This window comes from Leptodactylus fuscus, chromosome 7, assembly GCF_031893055.1.
Source record: "Leptodactylus fuscus isolate aLepFus1 chromosome 7, aLepFus1.hap2, whole genome shotgun sequence".
Classification (NCBI taxonomy): domain Eukaryota; kingdom Metazoa; phylum Chordata; class Amphibia; order Anura; family Leptodactylidae; genus Leptodactylus; species Leptodactylus fuscus.
This window is the reverse complement of record NC_134271.1, coordinates 151,207,901-151,225,720: the sequence shown is the minus strand read 5'-3', so window position 1 is coordinate 151,225,720 and position 17,820 is coordinate 151,207,901.

Genomic DNA, 17,820 nt, shown 5'->3' with positions numbered 1-17,820 from the left:
TGAGGAGAGGACTGAGGAGACATGGAGGTGAGGAGACACGGAGGGGAGATGTGAGGAGAGGACTGAGGAGACACGGAGGGGAGATGTGAGGAGAGGACTGAGGAGACACGGAGGGGAGATGTGAGGAGAGGACTGAGGAGACACGGAGGGGAGATGTGAGGAGAGGACTGAGGAGACATGGAGGTGAGGAGACACGGAGGGGAGATGTGAGGAGAGGACTGAGGAGACACGGAGGGGAGATGTGAGGAGAAGACTGAGGAGACACGGAGGGGAGATGTGAGGAGAGGACTGAGGAGACATGGAGGGGAGATGTGAGGAGAGGACTGAGGAGACATGGAGGGGAGATGTGAGGAGAGGACTGAGGAGACATGGAGGTGAGATGTGAGGAGAGGACTGAGGAGACACGGAGGTGAGGGGAGGACTGAGGAGACATGGAGGGGAGATGTGAGGAGAGGACAGTGATGGAGATGAGGTGTGAGGAGAAGCTGATGGGGCAGATGATGTCTCTGCAGTCAGAGGGGAGGAATACAGTCACATAATGTGTGAGGGGAGAAGAAATCCCAGCAGCCATTGCTGCCCCTGTATTATGTGTCACACATAGGAATAATAAAGGGGCAGGGGATGGTTAACCCTTTCAGCACTGACTGTTTTGCACATTTCAGCATTTTCCTCTTATTTTGTGTGACCAGGTTTTATGTTATTACAACTATTGGAATATTATTACAGGAAATTGTCCCATGAGAGTCTCCCCTATATCCAGAAATAAACCCCTCAGCCCCATTCAGCCTCATCTGATCCCGCTGACGGCCATATACAAGCTGCCAGTGTTGGTCGGGGTTACAGAGACAGCTGAGCTCACCGTGTCACGCTGTTCCCTAATTCCCATAGAAGTGAATGTGAGTTACGCTGTTTCCCGCCTCACAAGTGACAGAATCCATGTAGCTCCCTGTGCTGTGTCTATAACTTCCATTCTCCATTCACTTCTATGGACATTACAGAAATAACAGAACCAAGTGAGCCGGGCTGTTACTGCAAAGCCGACTGCCGCTGGCAGCCTGGAATTGGTTGTCAGTAGGATGAAGTAAGGCCGGATGGGGTCTGGGGAGGGGGGGGGGAATTATTCCTAGAGACAGGTGAGACCCGCATATATGCAACATTTATGGTATATTCTGTAGACAACCACTCCAATGTAATTCAGCCTGAGTCGTGTTCATGATAATATCTCTGACAACTACCACACATCTGGAGCTGGAGTAATGATGTAGGTAAATTACATGGGTTTTCCAGGTACAGCCTGGCGTAGATCAGTAATTCAGCGCACTGTCGGCTTTCCCGATCTGTGCCCTGCGTGAAGAGCTATCGGTACCGTAGCTCTTTACAGTCAGAATGGTGTTTCTGACACTCAATCAGGAACGTCCTTCTCCACAGCAGCGCCTATAGCGCTATACAGTGTGAGCGGGGAGGAACACGCCTACACGCGTATCACATTGAAAGCGATACGTAAAAATGCAACCCATTCAAGTCGATGGGATCTGTTTTTTACGCCACTCACTCTACGTTCAGAATGAGCGAGCGTAAACTCCGTGTGCAGGCTCCCTAAAAAGTTTTGTATGACTATAACTGAGTTCACACTGGGTTTTCTGGTCCGAGTTTTACCACAGAATCCGCCTCAGAATCCAGCTCCAAAAAACGCCTCCCATTGACTCCTATAGGAGCAGTTCACTTCTTTTTTCCACTGGTGTTTTTTTGCCGCTTGTAAAAGTGAGCTGCCCTATCTTGCCACAGAATCTGCAGCTGAATCTGCCATGGCATCCGCGGCGCGACACTCCCTCCCGACTAGGCCCATTCATTTGGGCCTAATCTGGAACGTAATACCACGACTGGATGCTAGTGCTAGCTGTTTTTTGGATTGGATTCTGAAGCAGCCTCCCTGTCAAAATCCGGACTATAAAACCCTGTGTGAACTAATCTTAAGAGAGCTTCTAGCATTCTAACAGCTACAGATATGGCCATAAGTAAATACATGGTAGTTTAGTAGGGGTCCGCCACCCAGGCCCCCAACAAATCTGCTATATAAAGTGGCACTGGTGCTGTGTGAGTGCTGAGCCAGACATTGTACATTATAGTAGTCGTAGAAACTGTAATGTCGGTGTGACTGGAGAAAGTTATGGAGTCTGTCTGTGCCAATTAAGGCATGTAAGTGTTGTTTGTGAAGGAATAAGTAAGAAGCCTTGAGTACATGTCATGAGCACTTGAGTACAAAAGTGTTAAAGCTGCCTGACCCTGGGTGGGAAAGATGTCAAGTGTCAACCAGTTGATGAATATGGAGGCTTCGTCGTACCGTATATGCATCAGCTCCATTTGAGAGATGGATATAGTCTTCATTCTTGTGTCTCCTTCATTTCCTAGATGATGAGACCCGGCAGTTGTACCAGTAGCTTTGTCAGTATGAAGATCATGTCCTGAGGATGACGTATGGATATTTCCAGGATGATCTGATCTACATTGTGGAGAACATGAATCCTTCCTCATTTCTGAGTGAGCTGAATTTCTGGAATATCCCTGATGTTGAGGTGAGAAGACATATTATATATATATATATATATATATATATATATATATATATATATATATATATATATATATATATATATATATTACAAGTGTGCCATGAAAATAGTAAAGGAAAGACTGTCTTTGCAGCTTGTAGACCACACGATAGCGACAATAAAAACTGGTAATATGTCGGTCTTTGACACCTTACCTTCTATTGGCCAAATGAAAAGATAGGGACAATAGCAAACATTCAGGACTAAATAGTGGGGGGGTCTCCTCATATGACAAGAATGATAACACTATATTTTAACCCCTTAGCGACCCTTGACGTAACTGTACGTCATGGGTCGCATGGGGATGTATGGAGCGAGCTCACACGCTGAGCTCGCTCCATACACGGCAGATGCCGGCTCTATCATACAGCCAGGACCTGCCACTAACAGCAGCGGTCGGTGCCCGAGCCGATCGCTGCTGTTAACCCTTTACACACTGCGGTCAAACGTGACCGCAGCGTGTAAACAGCGCAGGCGGCATGGGCGCCGCCATGTTTCGCCGATCGCCGCCCTCCTGAACGTCACATGAGGGCGGTGATCGGTTGCTATGACAGCCGGAAGCCTATTGAAGGCTTCCAGGCTTGTCTCTGCATGAGATCTATTACAGGATGCCAGAGGCAGCGTCTAATAGAAGTGCTGCGATTTTCCTATTCACTGCAATACTGTAGTATTGCAGTGAATAGTATGAGCGATCAGACTCCCTAGGTTTCAAGGTACCTAAGGGGTCTGATCATAAATGTAACAGAAGAAAAAAAAAAGTTTTTAAAAGTATTAAAAAAATAAAAAAAATATAAAAGTTCAAATCACCCCCCTTTCCCTAGATCAGCTATAAAAGTAATTAAAGAACATTAAACATAAACATATTAGGTGTCCCTGCGCTCCAAAATGCCCGAACTATTAGAATATTAAAACATTTATCCCGTACTGCGAACGGCGTAGCGGCAAAAAAAATAAAAACAGCCAAAAAGCGTTTTTTTCAACACTTTGCCTCCTATAAAAAATTGAATAAAAAGTGATCAAACCATCAGATCTTTCCCCAAATGTTATCAATAGAAACGTCATCTTGTCCCGCATAAAAAGACACCACAACCAGCTCCATACATGGAAATATGAAAAAGTTACAGGTGTTAGAACATGATGACACAAATTTTTTTTTCTATTTTGCAAAGTTTATCATTTTTTTAAAAGTATCAAAAAATTTCAAATACTATATAAATTTGGTATCACCGCGTTTGTACTGACACGTAGAACACAGGTAACATGTCATTTGTACCAAACAGTGAATGCTGTAAAAATTAAACCCATAAGAAAATGGCGCAAATGCATTTTTTCTCCAATTGCGCCTCATTCTGAATTTTTTTCCAGCTTCCCAGTACATTGCACAGCATATTGAATGGTGCCATTACAAAGTACAATTTGTCCCGCAAACAATAAGCTATCATGTGACTCTGTGAACTGAAAAATGAAAAAGTTATGGCTCTTGAAATGTGAGGAGGGAAAAACGAAAATGCGAAACCAAAAAATGGCCTGGTCCTTAAGGGGTTAAGATTCATCATATTTACACATGAAAGGACACATAAATAATGCAGTAAATAAGAAAAATAATGTAAAACAGAACCTTCAATATGAGGAGGGAGTTGAATCTGTATCAAAGCAGTTCCTTGTAAAATCCAGTATACTTGGGTGATGATGTAGTTCATATAATTCTTACACCTGACTCAGAACAATGGAGGACTCGACTTCTTATAAATTCATGGGCATTTATTGAACTCTTCATGGAAAGTTACAGACAAAAAAACTTTACAGACTAATTTTACCAGCCACTGCCTATAAGGTTTACGTCATTGAAGAAATTCATAGTTAGCTTTCCTTCCTAAGTATGGAGTTTATCAGCCTGGAAGTTCATTGGGCCTTTGGATCTTCATTTGTACACACAACATATCAGAGATAGATCCAGACATGGGTGTCTGTTAATCATGTATATTCATTAGAGAGGGTGTATCCCAAACTGCCACTCTATATGGATTATACCAAAATAAGGGTGGGTTCGCATCTGCGCCTGTGTCCACTTTAGGCAATTGAAGTTAATGGGAGGATTTTTTTCAGCGCTGAAATTCCACACCAAATTCCTCATCACAGACTGGAATAAACTAACCAGGGGAGTATCCAAATCCAAATAATTTATAAAACTTAACTTTTATTAAATACTAGAGGGAGGACCCGGCTTCGCACGGGTATATTACATTTTATGTTTGTGTAGTGGCCTCATAAGAATTGTCCAATTTTGCATTGGTGTATTTTGTATGTGGTTTGTGTGTATGTCCATAAGCGTCATGTGATTATGTGTATCATATTTTGGATGTCAGTGAAAAACCTGTGATCAGTTGTTATGGATACCTGGAGTAAAGCTGTATCTAATCCTTCCCCATGTAGTACTGTGTTTAGATGCAATTATCTAATCCTACGGCATGTGGTACTGTGTGCAGACGTGTGTATCTAATCCTATGGTGTGTACAACTGTGTGAAGACACATGTATCTAATCCTCCCCTGTGTGGTATTGTGTGAAGAGGCGCGTATCTAATCCTACGGCGTGTGGAACTGTGTGTAGACGCGCGTATCCAATCCCCCAGCATGTGGTACTGTGTGCAGACGCGCGTATCTAATCCTATGGCATGTGGTAGTGTGTGTAGATGCGCGTATCTAATCCTCCCCCGTGTGGTACTGTGTGCAGACGCGCGTATCTAATCCTCCCCGTGTGGTACTGTGTGCAGACGCGCGTATCTAATCCTCCCCCGTGGTACTGTGTGCAGACGCGTGTATCTAATCCTCCCCCGTGTGGTACTGTGTGCGGAGACGCGTATCTAATTCTCTGACTTGTGGTACTGTTTGCAGAGGCATGTATCTAATCCTCCAAAGTGTGGTACTGTGTGCACACACACGTATCTAATCCTCCCCTGTGTGGTATTGTGTGAAGAGGCGCGTATCTAATCCTTCGGCGTATGTAACTATGTGTAGATGCGCGTATCTAATCCTTCGGCATGTGGAACGTGTGCAGACGCACGTATCAAATCCTTCAGTGTGTGGAACTGTGTGCAGAAGTGCGTATTTAATCCTCTGGTGTGTGGGACTGTGTGCAGACCCGTGTATCTAATTCTATAGCATGAGGTACTGTGTGTAGACGCGCGTATCTAATCCTATGGCGTGTACAACTGTGTGAAGACACGTGTATCTAATCCTCCCCTTTATGGTATTGTGTGAAAAGGCACGTATCTAATCCTACGGCATGTGGTACTGTGTGCAGACGCGTGTATCTAATCCTATGGCATGTACAACCGTGTGAAGACATATGTATCTAATCCTCCCCTGTGTGGTATTGTGTGAAGAGGCGCGTATCTAATCCTACGGCATGTGGAACTGTGTGCAGACGCGTGTATCCAATCCCCCGGCATGTGGTACTGTGTGCAGACGCGCGTATCTAATCCTACGGCGTGTACAACTGTGTGCAGACGCGCGTATCTAATCCTCTGGAGTGTGGAACTGTGTGTAGACGCGTGTATCTAATCCTAAGGCCTGTGGTACTCTGTGCAGACGCGGGTATCTAATCCTATGGCGTGTACAACTGTGTGCAGATGCGCGTATCTAATCCTCTGGAGTGTGGAACTGTGTGTAGATGCCTGTATCTAATCCTTCGGCATGTGGAACCGTGTGCAGACACACGTATCAAATCCTTCAGTGTGTGGAACTGTGTGCAGAAGTGGGTATTTAATCCTCTGGTGTGTGGGACTGTGTGCAGACATGTGTATCTAATTCTACGGCATGTGGTACGGTGTGCTGATCTGTGTATCTAATTCTACGGCATGTGGTACTGTGTGCAGACGCGTGTATCTAATCCTATGGTGTGTACAACTGTGTGAAGACATGTGTATCTAATCCTCCCCTGTGTGGTAGTGTGAAGAGGCGCGTATCTAATCCTACGGCATATGGTACTGTGTGCAGACGCGTGTATCTAATCTTATGGCGTGTACAACTGTGTGAAGACACGTGTATCTAATCCTCCCCTGTGTGGTATTGTGTGAAGAGGTGCGTATCTAATCCTACGGCATATGGTACTGTGTGCAGACGCGTGTATCTAATCCTATGGCGTGTACAACTGTGTGAAGACACGTGTATCTAATCCTCCCCTGTGTGGTATTGTGTGAAGAGGCGCGTATCTAATCCTACGGCATGTGGTACTGTGTGCAGACGCGTGTATCTAATCCTATGGCGTGTACAACTGTGTGAAGACACGTGTATCTAATCCTCCCCTGTGTGGTACTGTGTGCAGACGCGTGTATGTAATCCTATGGCATGTGGTACTGTGTGTAGACGCGCGTATCTAATCCTCTGGAGTGTGGAACTGTGTGTAGACATGTGTAGCTAATCCTACGGCATGTGGTACTCTGTGAAGACGTGCGTATCTAATCCTCTGGAGTGTGGAACTGTGTGTAGACGCCTGTATCTAATCCTTCGGCATGTGGAACCGTGTGCAGACGCACTTATCTAATCCTTCAGTGTGTGGAACTGTGTGCAGAAGTGCGTATTTAATCCTCTGGTCTGTGGGACTGTGTGCAGACCCGTGTATCTAATCCTCTAACATGTGATACTGTGTGCTGATCTGTGTATCTAATCCTCTGATGCGTGTATCTCAGTTTGGATATCAGTGTTGGGTTGTGTATGTGGAGTGACCGTGTGTATTGCAGTTGGAATATGAGTGAAAGTCTTGCAGGTTTGTATTGGCTAAGGGGGGGGCACTGTGTTTGGAATGCTGTATCTCAGCAACGGTACGTCCGAGCGAGTTGGAGTCTCGTCTTAAACCTTCCCGGATATCTGAAGTATCTCTGTGCCAAATTTGGTGAAGATCGGTCCAGTCGTTTGGTTCGCATTAGAGAACAGACAGACAGACAGACAGACAGAAATTCATTTTTATAATATAGGGAGATATTAAAAAAAGCTTAATGTATAAAAAAAAATTTGCCCACAGGCATATATACGTGACGTACCACCGCAAGCTCGCGGTCAGTCTATTCAGAGACAGCTACCTATTAGCGGCAAGTATCTCTTAAAGGGATCAACACTGTCGACACTGTCCCTCACAGTAAGACCTAACTCCCTTCCAAAACGAATGGTGTGTTGCTGTTGTCGGGTTATAGATAAAACTCTCAGAGACTAAGTTGACAAGGCAGCCCCAACTACCAGGTCCTCAGAGGTTACTGGCCTAATGCCACGCCAACAGAGGAGCACTGGAAGCGGAAACTGCCACTAGTGCTCTGATAATAGCCCTTTCAGACCACAGCAAACACATCCCTTACTTAAATTATCCCTACGCGTTTCATAAAACACTGATTCATCAGGGGCTCAGCTAAAGACATAGCAGTACAAAGCTGCTTATTGATGAGAGAAAGACGGTGACCGCGAGCTTGTGGTGGTACGTCACGTATATATGCCTGTGGGCAATTTTTTTATTTTTTTTTATACATTAAGCTTTTTTAATATATTTAATAAAAGTTACGTTTTATAAATGATTTGGATACTCCCCTGGATAGTTTATTCCAGTCTGTGATGTGGTAGTTTTGGATATCTGGTATATTTGTTATGGACAGTGTGGTGGATTCCTTGTTCTGAAGATAACTACAGCACACATAAAGAAACCCTGCCTAAACCAATTGAATGGCATATATAGTTATCCAAAAAAAAATATTATCTCCACAGCCCAAACATGTCCCTATAATATAGTATAAATAGTCACTAATTACAGACTATCACATTAAAAGGGAGTGCAAATAGGACATATATTAGCAGGGTTGAATGTGCGACTTGTCAGGGGGCTGACAGAGCAATGCTAGTGTTTAGGTTTATGGATAAAGAAACCTAAAACACACTACTTTGTTGCACCATTGCATCAATATGGCTGTCCATACAGTGTACACAACCAATCATTTACATAAGGAGATAGTTCAGCTACCAGTATTGTTAGGATTAACATACATGGGAGTAAACTCTTTATTCTAGCCCTTGATGTTATTGCTGTACACAACAGGCGCAAGAAGCAGATCCCATTACTTTCACTCCAATAGACTACAAGTAGGAGACAGCTGGAAGAATTATAGCAAAGAGAAGTTTTCTGGATGTATAGACTGCAAAGCATTAGACTGAAGGGTCAGAATGAAGTCAGAAAACCATCAAAGCTGAAGTACCCTATTTGTAATGTCAGTCTCTTACTGTTCTAATATATTAGCTGCAGAAAACTATAAATACTGCAGAGGAGGAAGATGTGTAATACTATCCCATTAAGATACAGAAATATCCAATGTTTCAAGGATGAAGATCTCAGATCTAAGGACGTCTTGTTTTTTTTTTTTTCATCATTACAGCATGGATCCCAATACGTTGGCCTTTATTAAAGGGATCTTATTATTGGACCGTTATTTCTGACTAACACGTAAGAATAGCCTTAAGAAAGACTATTCTCCTACCTTTAGATGTCTTCTCCGTGCCGCTGTTTGGTAGAAATCCGGGTTTTGTTCAGTATGCAAATGAGTTCTCTCGCAGCACTGGGGGCGATCCCCAGCGCTCAAACAGCACTGGGGGCGTCCCCAATGCTGCAAGAGAAATATCCAGCGACTCCTCCATCTTCTTCTGGAACGCCCTCTCCCTGCATCTTCTTCCATCCTGGGTTTCAATCTTCTTGGCCTTGGGCAGAGTCAACTGCGCTTGCCCATGGCCATAAGAAAATGGCCGCTTACACCAGCCACAAGAGCCGACTGCGCATGCATAGAAGATTGAAACCCAGGACAGAAGAAGACACAGGGAGAGGGCGTTCCAGAAGAAGATGGAGGCGTCACTGGAGATCTCTCCCGCAGCATTGGGGACGCCCCAGTGCTGTTTGAGTGCTGGGTACCGCCCCCAGTGCTGCGAGAGAACACATTTGCATACTGAAGAAAACCCGTAGAAAAACTCCGCGGCGCGGAGAAGACATCTAAAGGTAGGAGAAGAATAGCCTTTCTTAAAGGGGTATTCCCATAACTCTTGTTCTGAAGCCTGCAGGCTCTGTGCTCTCTTCACTTCCTGAATTTCTTGGCACATTGGTTGGCGGGGTTTCACTTGCTCTGCTATCTGCTATGTTTGCAGTCAGTAATGAGGAATTGGTTGTAAATGCACTACCACAGTATAAAGCTGATGTGGAAACTGATGTAGCAGAGCTGGATTTGAGTCAGCTTGCATTAAATACAGAGGTAACGGACTCCTTATCTCAGCCCTTATCAGCCAAATTCAGTTAAACCGGCTGATAAGTGGAAAAAGCTGAAGATAGACGGCACAGAAATCCCGGAGCTTTCACCTCCCCCTCCCCTATCTGAAGAGCTCCGTTGCTTGTCAGCCCCTCCCTCCTCCCCTGAGAGCAGGCAGCTACATCACTTGACAAATGAGCAAATAATCCCAAGGGCCAGTGTCAACAATGAAGTGAATAAATTACGATAGCGGACAAACAAAGCAGTTTTGATAAAGCAATGTATTTTGGAAAAGTCTTAAATCCACATAAACTAGCAGTATAGATAGGATGATTTTCATGGGATAACCCCTTTAAGGCTATTCCTATGTGTTAGTCAGGAGAGGGCATTCCAGAAGAAGATGGAGGAGGCGCTGGAGATTTCTCTCTCAGCATTGGTGCTGTTTGAGTGCTTGGGACCACCCCCAATGTTGCGAGAGAACTCATTTGCATACCGAAGAAGACCCGGATTTCTACTGAACGGTGGCACAGAGAAGACATCTAAAGATAGGAGAAAAATAGCCTTTCTTAAGTCTATTCCTATGTGTTAGTCAGGAAAAAAAGAGTATTCAATGGTAGGATCCCTTTAACCCTTTCAATGCCAAGGGTCTCTGGAAATTTTGCACCTCCAGGCACCTTCATGCAATTTTAATTTAAAGTGAATGTTTTATGAAAAAATGCAAATAAATGTATATTAGTTGCTGAAAGTGGAAACCAAACAATAAATGCACCAAACCTCCTAAAAATAAGAGTTCAACATGTGCAGAGTTCATACATATCACTATGGCCTGAACCCGCATGCACGTGTCTTCAGAAAATCGCTAGAACTGGAAGGAACAAAAATCTGCTTTGAAGCTGGAAATGTTAAAAAAAGTATCATCCTATAAAATGTAGGGATTACACACGGTAAAAAGTAAGTGAAACCCTTAACCATATATATTTTTTGAAAGTAGACAACCTGAAGATTACAAATGTCTTAATGGGTCATCAACAGCCACATCAAATGCACTAAAACACATATTTGCACCTAAAACTCATGTTCAATCTCAGATTCATATACATAATACATTTAAAATAACAGCAATGTGTGTATATACATATATATATATATATATATATATATATATATATATATATATACAGTCCTATGAAAAAGTTTGGGCACCCCTATTAATCTTAATCATTTTTAGTTCTAAATATTTTGGTGTTTGCAACAGCCATTTCAGTTTGATATATCTAATAACTGATGGACACAGTAATATTTCAGGATTGAAATGAGGTTTATTGTACTAACAGAAAATGAGCAATATGCATTAAACCAAAATTTGACCGGTGCAAAAGTATGGGCACCCTTATCATTTTATTGATTTGAATTCCCCTAACTACTTTTTACTGACTTACTGAAGCACAAAATTGGTTTTGTAACCTCAGTGAGCTTTGAACTTCATAGCCAGATGTATCCAATCATAAGAAAAGGTATTTAAGGTGGCCAATTGCAAGTTGATCTCCTATTTGAATCTCCTCTGAAGAGTGGCATCATGGGCTACTCAAAACAACTCTCAAATGATCTGAAAACAAAGATTGTTCAACATAGTTGTTCAGGGGAAGGATACAAAAAGTTGTCTCAGAGATTTAACCTGATGTACACAGTAATATTTCAGGATTGAAATGAGGTTTATTGTACTAACAGAAAATGCGCAATATGCATTAAACCAAAATTTGACCGGTGCAAAAATATGGGCACCTCAACAGAAAAGTGACATTAATATTTAGTACATCCTCCTTTTGCAAAGATAACAGCCTCTAGTTGCTTCCTGTAGCTTTTAATCAGTTCCTGGATCCTGGATGAAGGTATTTTGGACCATTTCTTTCTACAAAACAATTCAAGTTCAGTTAAGTTTGATGGTCGCCGAACATGGACAGCCCGCTCTCAAATGATCTGAAAACAAAGATTGTTCAACATAGTTGTTCAGGGGAAGGATACAAAACGTTGTCTCAGAGATTTAACCTGTCAGTTTCCACTGTGAGGAACATAGTAAGGAAATGGAAGACCACAGGGACAGTTCTTGTTAAGCCCAGAAGTGGCAGGCCAAGAAAAATATCAGAAAGGCAGAGAAGAAGAATGGTGAGAACAGTCAAGGACAATCCACAGACCACCTCCAAAGAGCTGCAGCATCATCTTGCTGCAGATGGTGTCACTGTGCATCGGTCAACTATACAGCGCACTTTGCACAAATAGAAGCTGTATGGGAGAGTGATGAGAAAGAAGCCGTTTCTGCACGTACGCCACAAATAGAGTTGCCTGAGGGATGAAAAAGCACATTTGGACAAGGCAGCTTCATTTTGGAAACAAAAATTGAGTTGTTTGGTTATAAAAAAAGGCGTTATGCATGGCGTCCAAAAAGAAACAGCATTCCAAGAAAAACACATGCTACCGACTGTAAAATTTGGTGGAGGTTCCATCATGCTTTGGGGCTGTGTGGCCAATGCCGGCATCAGGAATCTTGTTAAAGTTGAGGGTCGCATGGATTCCACTCAGTATCAGCAGATTCTTGAGAATAATGTTCAAGAATCAGTAACGAAGTTGAAGTTACGCCGGGGATGGATATTTCAGCAAGACAATGATCCAAAACACCGCTCCAAATCCTCAGGCATTCATGCAGAGGAACAATTACAATGTTCTGGAATGGCCATCCCAGTCCCCAGACCTGAATATCATTGAACATCTGTGGGATGATTTGAAGCGGGCTGTCCATGCTCGGCGACCATCTAACTTAACTGAACTTGAATTGTTTGTCCAAAATCCCTTCATCCAGGATCCAGGAACTGATTAAAAGCTACAGGAAGCGACTAGAGGCTGTTATCTTTGCAAAAGGAGGATGTACTAAATATTAATGTCACTTTTCTGTTGAGGTGCCCATACTTTTGCACCGGTCAAATTTTGGTTTAATGCATATTGCGCATTTTCTGTTAGTACAATAAACCTCATTTCAATCCTGAAATATTACTGTGTCCATCAGTTATTAGATATATCAAACTGAAATGGCTGTTGCAAATACCAAAATATTTAGAACTAAAAATGATTAAGATTAATAGGGGTGCCCAAACTTTTTCATAGGACTGTATATAGCATACCGTATATAAAAACACAATTTATTTAATAATTCATATATACAACCACCTTCATGCAACTTTGCAGCAAACAGAGATTACAAGCAACTACGTGCTTGGCCAGATAAAGGTTAATGAACTCTGAGGGCCTCCAGTGCAGGGGTGCCCAATAAGTCGATCGCGATCTACCGGTCGATCGCAAAAGACGTATGGGTTGATCGCGTGTCATTTTTTATTTTATTTTTTACTTTTTTTTTATTTGAACCAGCGCTGGAAAGCTGCCGCTCTCCGTGCGCTGGTTCAGACTTCTACATTTCAGCGGAGGCGGCGTCATCACGCAGCCTACGCTGATACGCAGACGTCTGCCAGGAGAAAGGATGCGGGAGCAGCATCGAGGTCGGTAAGTATGAAAACTTTATGTTTGTTTGTTTTATAATAGGCTGCTACCTCCTGGAGTATTCCCAGCAGGTAGGGGCCTATTTGCCAACCTCCCCGGACCTATTCACTGCCGCCCCCGCTTCCCCTTGTACTATAGGCCGCGGCGGGCGGTAGTGAATAGGCCAGGCCGCGATCCCACTACCGCCATTATTATACCCGGGGGTCTTTTCAGACCTCCGAGTATAATAATCGGAGCCCCAGGGGAGGTGAGAGAACATAATAAACAATGTTACTTACCTCTCCGGGATCCAGTGTCAATCTGACAATGCTGCGGCCCAGGCCCCGCCCACAAGAAGTGGGTAGTAGATCTTTTGACTGGGTCATTTTAAAAGTGTGAGCACCCCTGCTCTAGTGGTACAATTACTATAGGTTGGAGTGCATCGATTTTGATCCTTCTAGTCTTCCATAGTTGTAGTTTTTTTACATCAGTTTGTAGTTTTATGAATTTATTTCTCCACTCCATTTGGATCTCACTAAATTTATGTACGAGTGTATTCCCTTATCTAAAAAAGGTTTTTATTAATTACTTTGTTATACATATTAGTTTCTTATTATAATTATTCATTACTAGCAATCACATTTATTTATTTATTTTGCCTTTTATGGATTCCGTTTATATTCATACAAAATAATGTACTTTTATTAAAGCGGCGTTCACACTGCTGCCGCTGTCCACCCCGGGGTTTCTGCTGTAAACCCCGGGGAAACCGGACAGCAGACAGCTTGCGAGTGGCCAGCTTTAAAACCCATTCATTTGAATGGATTTTTAAAGGTGACCGCCCGTGCGCTTTTTCAGCCTCACGAAGTCCTGCAGTATACAATGCCCTGATCAGTCCTAAATAAGTATGTGCCCAGTATATAGATATGTGCCCTGTATATAGAGCCCTGATCAGTCCTAAATAAGTATGTGTCCAGTATATAAATATGTGCCCTGTACATAGAGCCCTGATCAGTCCTAAATATATGTGTGCCCAGTATACAGAGCCCTGATCAGTCCTAAATACATATGTGCCCAGTATACAGCTCCCTGATCAGTCCTAAATATATATGTGTCCCAGTATACAGAGCCCTGATCAGTCCTAAATATATGTGTGCCCAGTATACAGAGCCCTGATCAGTCCTAAATACATATGTGCCCAGTATACAGCTCCCTGATCAGTCCTAAATACATATGTGCCCAGTATACAGAGCCCTGATCAGTCCTAAATATATATGTGCCCAGTATACAGAGCCCTGATCAGTCCTAAATATATATGTGCCCAGTATACAGAGCCCTGATCAGACCTAAATATATATGTGCCCAGTATACAGCTCCCTGATCAGTCCTAAATATATATGTGCCCAGTATACAGATCCCTGATCAGTCCTAAATATATATGTGCCCAGTATACAGAGCCCTGATCAGTCCTAAATACATATGTGCCCAGTATACAGCTCCCTGATCAGTCCTAAATATATATGTGCCCAGTATACAGATCCCTGATCAGTCCTATATATATATGTGCCCAGTATACAGAGCCCTGATCAGTCCTAAATATATATGTGCTCAGTATACAGAGCCCTGATCAGTCCTAAATATATATGTGCCCAGTATACAGAGCCCTGATCATTCCTAAATACATATGTGCCCAGTATACAGAGCCCTGATCAGTCCTAAATATATATGTGCCTAGTATACAGAGCCCTGACCAGTCCTAAATATATATGTGCCCAGTATACAGAGCCCTGACCAGTCCTAAATATATATGTGCTCAGTATACAGAGCCCTGATCAGACCTAAATATATATGTGCCCAGTATACAGCTCCCTGATCAGTCCTAAATATATATGTGCCCAGTATACAGATCCCTGATCAGTCCTAAATATATATGTGCCCAGTATACAGAGCCCTGATCAGTCCTAAATACATATGTGCCCAGTATACAGCTCCCTGATCAGTCCTAAATATATATGTGCCCAGTATACAGATCCCTGATCAGTCCTAAATATATATGTGCCCAGTATACAGAGCCCTGATCATTCCTAAATACATATGTGCCCAGTATACAGAGCCCTGATCAGTCCTAAATATATATGTGCCCAGTATACAGAGCCCTGACCAGTCCTAAATATATATGTGCCCAGTATACAGAGCCCTGATCAGTCCTAAATACATATGTGCCCAGTATACAGAGCCCTGATCAGTCCTAAATATATATGTGCTCAGTATACAGAGCCCTGATCAGTCCTAAATATATATGTGTCCCAGTATACAGAGCCCTGATCAGTCCTAAATATATATGTGCCCAGTATACAGAGCCCTGACCAGTCCTAAATATATATGTGCCCAGTATACAGAGCCCTGATCAGTCCTAAATACATATGTGCCCAGTATACAGAGCCCTGATCAGTCCTAAATATATATGTGCTCAGTATACAGAGCCCTTATCAGTCCTAAATATATATGTGCCCAATATACAGAGCCCTGATCATTCCTAAATACATATGTGCCCAGTATACAGAGCCCTGATCAGACCTAAATATATATGTGCCCAGTATACAGAGCCCTGATCAGTCCTAAATACTGTATATATGTGCCCAGTATACAGAGCCCTGATCAGTCCTAAATACATATGTGCCCAGTATACAGAGCCCTGATCAGTCCTAAATATATATGTGCCCAGTATACAGAGCCCTGATCAGACCTAAATATATATGTGCCCAGTATACAGAGCCCTGATCAGTCCTAAATACTGTATATATGTGCCCAGTATACAGAGCCCTGATCATTCCTAAATACATATGTGCCCAGTATACAGAGCCCTGATCAGTCCTAAATATATATGTGTCCAGTATACAGAGCCCTGATCAGTCCTAAATATATACGTTATGTGCCCAGTATACAGAGCCCTGATCAGACCTAAATATATATGTGCCCAGTATACAGAGCCCTGATCAGTCCTAAATATATATGTGTCCCAGTATACAGAGCCCTGATCAGTCCTAAATATATGTGTCCAGTATACAGAACCCTGATCAGTCCTAAATATATATGTGTCCAGTATACAGAGCCCTGATCAGTCCTAAATATATATGTGCCCATTATACAGAGCCCTGATCAGTCCTAAATATATATGTGCCCAGTATACAGAGCCCTGATCAGTCCTAAATATATATGTGTCCCAGTATACAGAGCCCTGACCAGTCCTAAATATATATGTGTCCAGTATACTGCGCCCTGATCAGTCCTAAATATATATGTGCCCAGTATACAGAGCCCTGACCAGTCCTAAATATATATGTGTCCAGTATACAGAGCCCTGACCAGTCCTAAATATATATGTGCCCAGTATACAGAGCCCTGACCAGTCCTAAATATATATGTGCCCAGTATACAGAGCCCTGACCAGTCCTAAATATATATGTGTCCAGTATACAGAACCCTGATCAGTCCTAAATATATGTGTCCAGTGTACAGAGCCCTGATCAGTCCTAAATATATATGTGCCCAGTATACAGAGCCCTGATCAGTCCTAAATATATATGTGCCCAGTATACAGAGCCCTGATCAGTCCTAAATACATATGTGCCCAGTATACAGCTCCCTGATCAGTCCTAAATATATATGTGCCCAGTATACAGATCCCTGATCAGTCCTAAATATATATGTGCCCAGTATACAGAGCCCTGATCAGTCCTAAATATATATGTGCCCAGTATACAGAGCCCTGATTAGTCCTAAATATATATGTGCTCAGTATACAGAGCCCTGATCAGTCCTAAATATATATGTGCCCAGTATAAAGAGCCCTGATCATTCCTAAATACATATGTGCCCAGTATACAGAGCCCTGATCAGTCCTAAATATATATGTGCCCAGTATACAGAGTCCTGACCAGTCCTAAATATATATGTGCCCAGTATACAGAGCCCTGATCAGTCCTAAATACATATGTGCCCAGTATACAGAGCCCTGATCAGTCCTAAATATATATATGTGCTCAGTATACAGAGCCCTGATCAGTCCTAAATATATATGTGCCCAGTATACAGAGCCCTGACCAGTCCTAAATATATATGTGCCCAGTATACAGAGCCCTGATCAGTCCTAAATACGTATGTGCCCAGTATACAGAGCCCTGATCAGTCCTAAATATATATGTGCTCAGTATACAGAGCCCTTATCAGTCCTAAATATATATGTGCCCAGTATACAGAGCCCTGATCATTCCTAAATACATATGTGCCCAGTATACAGAGCCCTGATCAGACCTAAATATATATGTGCCCAGTATACAGAGCCCTGATCAGTCCTAAATACTGTATATATGTGCCCAGTATACAGAGCCCTGATCAGTCCTAAATACATATGTGCCCA